Here is an 8,879-nt window from a genome sequence, read left to right on the forward strand (position 1 = left end):
TTGGAAAATTACTTGCTTTCTTATCAATTTGACTCAGTTCTCTATGAGAAATGAGGCCTTTATAAGAAACACTTGCTGTAAATTTTTCCTCGTCTTTCTACTTTCCTTCTAATCTTCATTGTGTTGGTTTTGTTTGCACAAAACCTTTTTCATTTAATGTAATCAAAATTATTCATTTTGTATTTCATAGTAATTCCTATCTCTTGTTTGATTGTAAATTCTTCTCTTCTCTATAGATATGACTGATAAATTATTCCTTCCTCTCCTAATTTGATATTACCCTTTATATTCCCCAATCTCCTTTTTAAAGGGAATCTGTTATTGTTACTTATGTGACTTCAGACAAATAACCTCTTGTATTGTTTCCTCTTAAATAAAATGAAGAAGTTGGGCCAGGTGTTTTCTAAGGTCTAATCTAGCTCTAAATGTATGACCCAATGGGGAAACAAGCCATATACATATAAAATATTTAGAGAAGAACTTATGAAAGTAAATAATCATTACCAGACAGTGTAAAACATTTCAGGGAGAGAGTTCTGGGATCACTCCGTGACCTTAAGGAACTTACATTCTAATAAGAAAGATAATATGTACAAGATATACACATAGGTGGCATAGCAGAAATAGTGCTGAGCCTGGAGTAAGGAAGACCTGAGTTCAAATCCAGCCTTAGACACTTACTAGCTGTGTGATCCTGGGAAAATCACTTTACTGTGTCCACCTCAGTACCCCTATCTCTAAAATAAGCTGGAGAAGGATATGGTAAACTATTCCAGTGTCTTTGCAAAGAAAACCCCAGATAGGGTAACAAAGTCAGACACGACTTAAAAATTACTAAACAATAACACATACATAAGTAAATACCAGATATATGCAAAGTACATGGAAGGTACCTTTAGAGAGGAAGGTACCATCATCTAGGGATGAAGGTGTGGGGGGGAATCCTCCTTCAAAAGTTGATGTTTAATCTGAGTCCTGAAGGATTCCAGAGAAGCAGAGGCAGAAGTGAGGGGAGCAATGAGTTATAGGTATGAGACACAGTCACTATATGGAGGGTGGTATGTGAGGAACAATAAGAAGACCAGTATGGCTGAATCATAGTTTGCGAAGGGCAGTAAAGAGGAAGATGAATGGAAAAGTTGGAAGGGGCCATGTTGTTAAGGGTTTTAAATATGAAAGAACTTTATATTTCATCCTGGAAGTGAAAGGGAGCCAATAGAGTCTATTGAGTGGGTGTGAGTATGTGTATGTTGGGGTGACATGGTCAGACTTGCACTTCAGGAAAATTACTTTGGTAGCTGAAGGCAGGAATACTCAGAATGGGGAGGGACTTAAGGCATGAATTTATGGTTCAGGGATGGAAAAACATCAAAAAGAGACCAATTTCAAAGTGGTCTGGCTTGCCTTAGAAAGGAGGTCATCCTTACACCTATTAGAGGTCTTCAAGGACAGGCAAGATCCCCTCTTCTTGGGGATGTTGGACAGGATGGAGATGTCCCAACTCAATGATACTGTGAATCCAGAAGAAGTCCAGAGAAAGCTGAGAACAGTGTAGACTGGAATAACCAGGGAAAGTTTTGTTAAAGAGTAAACATAAACTGGGTATTGGTGAATAAGTTACTTCTAGACAGGCAAGGAGAAGAGAGAACCTTATGGTGCATTTGTTGAGGGGGACACGGGTGGAATGATTGAGTGAAGCCACAACATGCTATTAGTATGTTGGGTTAACAGTGGGTAGACCTTTTGGGCTCGAGTGGCAGAACTACAAGGGGGAGTAGTTGGAGTTAAGATTGAGCCATATTAGGAATGTCAATAAAACAAGTTAGACTTGATCCTATCTGAAAGGGAACATTTTGTAGGAACTTCCTGCTTTTCTGTCTATTCTTTAGGGCAGCTAGGTGGTGCAGTAGATAGCCACATCTGGATTCAGGAAGATATAAGTTCAAATCTGGCCTCAGACACTAATTAGCTGTGTGACCTTGGGTGTCACTTCACCTCAGTTTTCTCATCTATAAAATGGGAGTAATAATAGAACCCACCTTGCAGGGTTGTTGTAAAAATCAAGCGAGATAATATTTGTAAAGTGTTTATCATGGTGTCTGGCACATTTAGGTGCTATATAAATGTTAGCTATTCTTATTCTATAATACCCAAGTGGTTAAAGAGTAAAAGGCAGAACAGTTATCCCTATGGTGTCTAAATACTTCATTTTTCTGGACTTATTTCATCTGTGTAGGGACCTTGAAATGAGGAAACTCCCTCCATCATTCAACTGGCAACTATTTGGTAACTTATATTCTTAGAAATGTGCCTTGGGCACTAATTTGCTTAGTGTACTGAGAATTTGAATGACTTGCCCAGCTTCACACAGAGACATGACTTGAATTCAGATCTTACTGCCTCCCAGGAAAGTTTTGTCCAGATGTGGTAAAACCCCACACTGTCCATGATACTTCCAGCAGTGCTGAAACCAATGTCCATGAAATTGCTCACTTCTTTTCCTTTAACCCTAAGATTCAAAGTCTTGCTTGGGTCTGAAGGTTTTGACTGGTGTAGGTGGCATCTTTCCCCACTTCTTTTGATGGGCTCTGTGATTCCCTTAGAGACAGCTGAGCTTCCAAATCACCCCAAACCTGGTGCTCCCCCCTCCATGAGGGAAATAGTGCAAACATTTGTATTGTACATTTATTTTGCATATTGAAAAAATGCCAAGTTTCAAAGGGGTTAGATGACTTGCCCAAGTTTACATACCTAGTAATAAGAAAGGATTCTGGGAGTGAAAGACAAATAAAGGATATTCATGATGGGAGAACACATTCCTTTAATATAGGCATATTCCAAAGAAACTAGAATATATTTCTAAAGAACTGTTAAAGGAAGTCCCCAGACAAAGCTCCAGAAATTGTAACCCAACCAGACAGGGGAATGGTGTCATTATATTTAGAGGAATTTTAAAATGTATTATAAGAAAAGGTATATCCTTGATCTGAATCATGGGAAGTAATTTTCTCATTGTATTCTGATGATCAGACTCCATTTGGAGTATTGTGTTCAGTCCTAAGCATCTCACTTTTAGAAGAGACAATGATGAACTAGTAAACAGGCAGAGGAAGGCAATCTGGGTGGCAAAGGGCCTGAAAATCATGTCATAAAAGTGATGGGTACAGGAACTGGGAATATTTATCTTGAAAAGATGAAGACAGTGTGGGGAACATAATGATTGTCTTTAAGTATTTTAAAAGGCTGTTAGGTTAGAAGATGGAATAAATTTGTTCTGCCTGGCCCTACAGGGCAGAACATTGGTGTCATGAATGGGAGTTGCCAATAGTTAAATTTCAGTTTGATGCAAGGAAAAACTTGCTAACAAGTACAGTTGTCCAAAAGTGGAATGGACTGTGTTGGATTGGATCTCCTTCAGGGGAAGTCTTCAAGCAAAAGCTAGGTAGCCATTTATCAAGGACATTGGAGAGGGCATTCTTGTTCAGGTATGGGCTGGATGAAATATCTTTTGAGGTCTCTTCTAATCACTGATATTCAGTGTGCATCATCTTTGTCTTTAAATACATAAATGGTTGACATATTGAAAAAGATAGACATTTTGTTGAAATGTTCTAGAAGGTAGAACTAAGACCAACAGGTCAAAGTTATAAGGAAGCATATTTGGGCCAGCCATCAGGAAGTTCTTTCAATCCATTAGAGATGTCCAACAATGAATATGCATATGAAATCTTGACTGCCCTGCCACTGGAGGTATTCAAGGAAAGGCTGGCCATGTCTGGCATTTTGAAAAAGGAACTCCTTCATTGGTGAGAATTTGGACTCAATCTCTCCAAGTTTTTAGGATGCTAAGGTTATAATTCTGACATTTAAAGTTTTAAACTATGATCTAATATTTTACAATAGACTCATACACTTCAAGTGCCTCTTTTTTTTGGCTAGGCAATTGGGGTTAAGTGACTTGCCCAGGGTCACATAGCTAGTAAGTGTTAAGTTGGATTTGAACTCAGGTCTTCCTGACTCCAGGGCCAGTGCTCTATCCACTGTGCCACCTAGCTGCCCCCATGACTCATACACTTCAGAGTTGTAAAGGATTTTAGTGGTGCCTTCCAACTAGTGGTCATGTGGATCAAGCCATACCTGGAACAGATTCACTACAAAATGCTGATAGTTATCCAGATTGAAGACCATCAGTAAAGGGGAACCCACTCTATCTTGAGACAACCCATTTTGCTTTCAGATAGTTTAAATTATTAGGAAGGTTTTTCCTGATATCAAAAATTAATTTGACTCTGAAGACCTTCTATCCTTTTCTTTTAGTTCTGCTTCCTGGCATCAAAGAAATCAAGTATAATATCTCTTCTATAGAACAACCCCTGCAGATACTTAAGGGCAACTAGTCATCTCCTTTCCAGAATAGTCATTTCCAGTTCCTTTTATCCATTTTCATGTTATGAACTTGAGGTCCTTCACTATCTTGGTTGATTTTCACTGGAGTTTCTCTAGCTTATTAATGTCCTTCCTAAAATGTGACACACAGAACTGAAGACAATACTCAACAATTCCTGATTTCTAGCATAACCAGGAATTTTACTGAATGAGCTAGTCATGATACCAAAGTCAATTTTTTTTTTGCCATTTTCTGATGTTGAATTCAAAAGTTTAATCCAACAATGGTCCAGCTACCTTCACTTAGAGTTTTTTTTTCTGAGATTTCTACTGTTGAAATAAAAAAACTAGCACCTCTGTTGTGGGGGCTTTCCAAGCCCCATTTAGGGCTGCTCTTCCAACTTTGATGTCTACCTTTCACCCAATTCTCACCTATGGCTCCAAGAAGATGTAGCATGCACAGTGGTCATACCCAGCAAAACCATCTCAGCAGATGGCCTAACCCAGGTTGAGGGTAACTGACAGGCCTCAAAACGATTGGTGAGTTAGGAGGATGTCTACCCCAAACATGTGAAGACTTCCCCTGGCAGAATGGGCAGATGAGAAAACTTGTTCCAATGACCATGAAAGTGGCTGAAGCAGGCACTGTGGCATACTGAGTGCTTGGTCAGATGTCAAAGATGCCAAGTCATTCACTGAATCCTGAGCCATCACCAGTCATCCTGACTTTTGCCTTGCCACTTGACTTTGATGACTCTGGGAGAAAGAATGAGACTGATGACTTTGTCAAACTCTGCCTCACTTAAATCCAATTCACTCACAAATCAGTACATTACCTCATAATGTCATTGGTCCTCTAAGACAATGGAAGATCAATAAGAACAACAACTGACCCTCTCTATCCATTTGAGAAAAATGCACATACTTGTCAAAGGGGAATGATGAAGAAAGGTCATTCATTAATGACTACTGGCAAAAACTGATCTTATACTGATGGTGAGTTACATAGATTATTTGCTCATCTTAGAACCACTAAAACACAGAAGGCTAAACCTGAAAGTCTTCACCAGAGCCATAAACCCATTATGTCATTTAGTGGGTATTTCATCATTGGAGATATTCAGGCCCCAAATGAAAGTCTCCACACCCTTTAGATTCTTGCCATTTTCTCTGCCCCTAATATTATGTGTGTATGGGGCTTTGATTAAAAAAATTAAAACAAACAAAACACATGTATATGTTCCTGATTTCCTAGGCAAGTAAAGCATATTTTGTAGCAGTCAGTGCAAATCGTGGGTCACACATCTCAGAAATGCCAATTTATTTATAGGAGTCAAGATATGTGCTTTCCCTTTTGACAGCAATAGTACGAATTTAAATGGAAAGAAAGTGTATTTATAGGTAACCCTTCAGAATCTCAGAAGCAAAATTTTCAAAGAATAGAGGAGAATTAGGAGGGACTCCCTTGAAAACTATTTGAAGTACAAATTTGTTGGTCAACACCAATCTTCTTTTTTTTTTGTTTTGGGTCAGGGCAATGAGGGTTAAGTGACTTGCACAGGTCACACAACTAGTAAGTGTAACACCAATCTTCTAAAGATGAATTACCTCCCTCTTTCCCTTGGGACCCCCTCCATGACTCCTTGGCTTATAAAAGCAACCAATGTCTGTCCTTTGAGAGAAAGAATGTGGGTGGGATGGTTCTTGGTCCTTTTTGCTATTCTGTTAATTGGGCTATTCATGGCATCATTTCCATGAGGAAGACTGAAAATAATCCACAATGGCTTTTGGAGATGTGTGTATATATATATATATATATATATATATATATATATATATATATATATATATATATACACTCATATATATACACATATACATATATATATGTATCAGTTTACATTTGTAATGAGAATATAATCTTTTCAGTGAGACATGCCACATTGCTAAGTCACGGAACATTACATAATAGTACAATAAGATGGGGGTGATGAGAGGCTGCTTTTGCTCTTGTAGGTTCAAAAATGGTAAGCACTCCTGAGCCTCTCACCTGAGAGAGAAGTATTTAGCTCATTTCTCTATCTTTTCAGCTGAGGCAATGTCATGAGTCTTTATATGCCAAGTGCTTCTGATAGTCCCATTGCTCCCTTTTTTAAGTTGGTGGAATAGGTACCTTTACTCTCTCTTCAGAGGGACCACATTGACAGGTCATTACTTTTTCAAGAGTTGGAGAGCTAATAAAGTTGAGCTCATGTACTCCCTCAGTGCTGATGCTCTTTTAAAGGTACCGATGAGTCAGAAGGGGGCCTGCTTAGGTGAAACAGCACATTATTCTTTAATATCTCATGCACTTAATTCTTGGGGGGGCGAGGAGGGTTGGAAGAGGTGATTGATGGATAGGAGTTTTCCAGGGGAGCTGGAAAGCTGTATAAGAATCAAGAGACAAAAATCACAGAGTTCCTGAGCTGGAAAGGATGGTTGAGATCACCTACTCCAAACCTTTCAGTATGGTAGAGATGGGGGGCAGAAGTCTCAATCAATCAATAAATAAATACCAACTATGTATCAGGCATTGAGAATACAAAAATAAAATTGAAAGAGTGCCTGGCTTTAAAGAGCTTAAGTACTATGGGGAAGATAATATGCAAATATGTAGGTATATGAAATACACATATAAAATAGACATAAGGTAATTAGGACGGGAGGGCAAACAGCACCTGGGGAAGTGTCATGAAAGCTTTGTGGTGAATATGGTGCCTGAACTGAGTCTTGGAGGAAATAAAGGATTCTAAGAGAGAATTGAAGGTGGGAATGCATTCTAGGCAGGGAACATGATCAATACAAAGGCACAAAGATAAGAGATAGATTGTCATTTATGTGGAAGAGAAAAAAGGCCAGATTGGATGGGCCATCAAGTGCTTGAAGGGGAGATATGTATAAAATGGCCAGAAGGTTTAGTTAGAGCTATATTATGAAGTTTTTTAAATGCCAAGCAGAGGATTCTGTATTTGTTCCTAAAGGTGATAGGAAACTACTGATGCAAAGTGAATAGGAGAGTGATTTGGTCAGAACTACAATTTAGAAAAAAAAATACTTAGGCAACTTTGTGGAGGATATATTAGATAAGGGGAGAGATTTGAGGCAGTGAGACCAAGGAGGAAGGTACTACAATAATCCAGGATAGAGCTGATAAGGGACCAAATTAGTATAGTAGGTGTGAGTAGAGAAAAAAGGGAAGGATGGGAGAGAGGCCATAGAGCTCTGGGAAATTTCTGCCCAAGGTAAAAGAGTGGTTCATAGCCAAGCTTGATTCATAGGATCATAGATTTGGAACAAGAAGTGGGCAACAGAAGTCATCCAATCATCTTAAAGATCTTATATATGAAGAATCTGTAGAACATGTAGAATGTTCATCTTACAAATGAAGAATCTAAGACTCAGAGAGATTAAGTAACTCTATTACCAAGGCCATATAGGTAGGGAAAGACAAAGGTAGGATTTGTAGCCATGTCTTATCACTAGATCTCTTGGTTTTCATTGCTTTGTACCCATGAGATATCAGTCCTAGATGTAAGTGGTTAAGACATAAAATGAATTGTCAAATTCGTGTCATAGGTCAATAATAAACTACCCAAGATATCCTCAAATGGGATGATTACCGTATTCTTCATGGTTCTGTGATCACTAGTTGAGGAGATGAAAAGGATCCTCCATGCTTTAGATGGATGACAATCTTGAGACTGAAACACACTCCAAATCCTTGGTACACATCTATCATCCAAATCATCACACTTCCAACTATCCATGCAGACTGCAAAATTTATTTTACTACAATGTGGGAAATCTCAGGGTACATACTAATTACAGAGAGGGTAATTACTCCCCTGTAGCTGCCTAACACCCTGAGTTATTTTCTTGCTTGCTTCTTTGCTTTTTTTGTATTCTGGTTCCTGAAATCTTTCAACAGATTTATTCACTTGGCCCCTTCCTTCCATTCCTCTCCTCTTTCCTATCCCCTATCCATTTGTATGTATTTTTCCTTCCTTCCTTTCTTCCTTTCTTCCTCCTTCCTTCCTTCCTTCCTTCCTCTTCTCTCCTCCCACCTTTCCTCCTGTCTTTCTCAAATTTATATAGGCATCTAGGTGGGATAGCAAATGTAATGCTGGCCTCAGATACTTTCTAGCTGTGATACTGAGTAAGTCATTTAAACCTCTCTCAATCTCTTTCCACATTTGTAAAATAGAGATAATAACTCCTATGCTATAGGGTGGTGGCGGGGATTGAATGAGATCCTACATGCAAAGCACTTTGCAAATTTTGAAGAGCTATAGAAATGTTGGCTAATGCTATTTACTTCATGCAAACCACTGTCAGGCTTATAAGGAAGGGTGAGCAATAGCTTTCCCTTCAAGGACCTTACAGTCTGGTTGTTCTCTCCTAGTAAGCTCATAGGCTCCCACAGTTTCAATGATGGCCTCTTCATAGATAACTAT

The sequence above is a fragment of the Dromiciops gliroides genome, chromosome 6 (genome assembly GCF_019393635.1).
Source record: "Dromiciops gliroides isolate mDroGli1 chromosome 6, mDroGli1.pri, whole genome shotgun sequence".
Taxonomy (NCBI): Eukaryota; Metazoa; Chordata; class Mammalia; order Microbiotheria; family Microbiotheriidae; genus Dromiciops; species Dromiciops gliroides.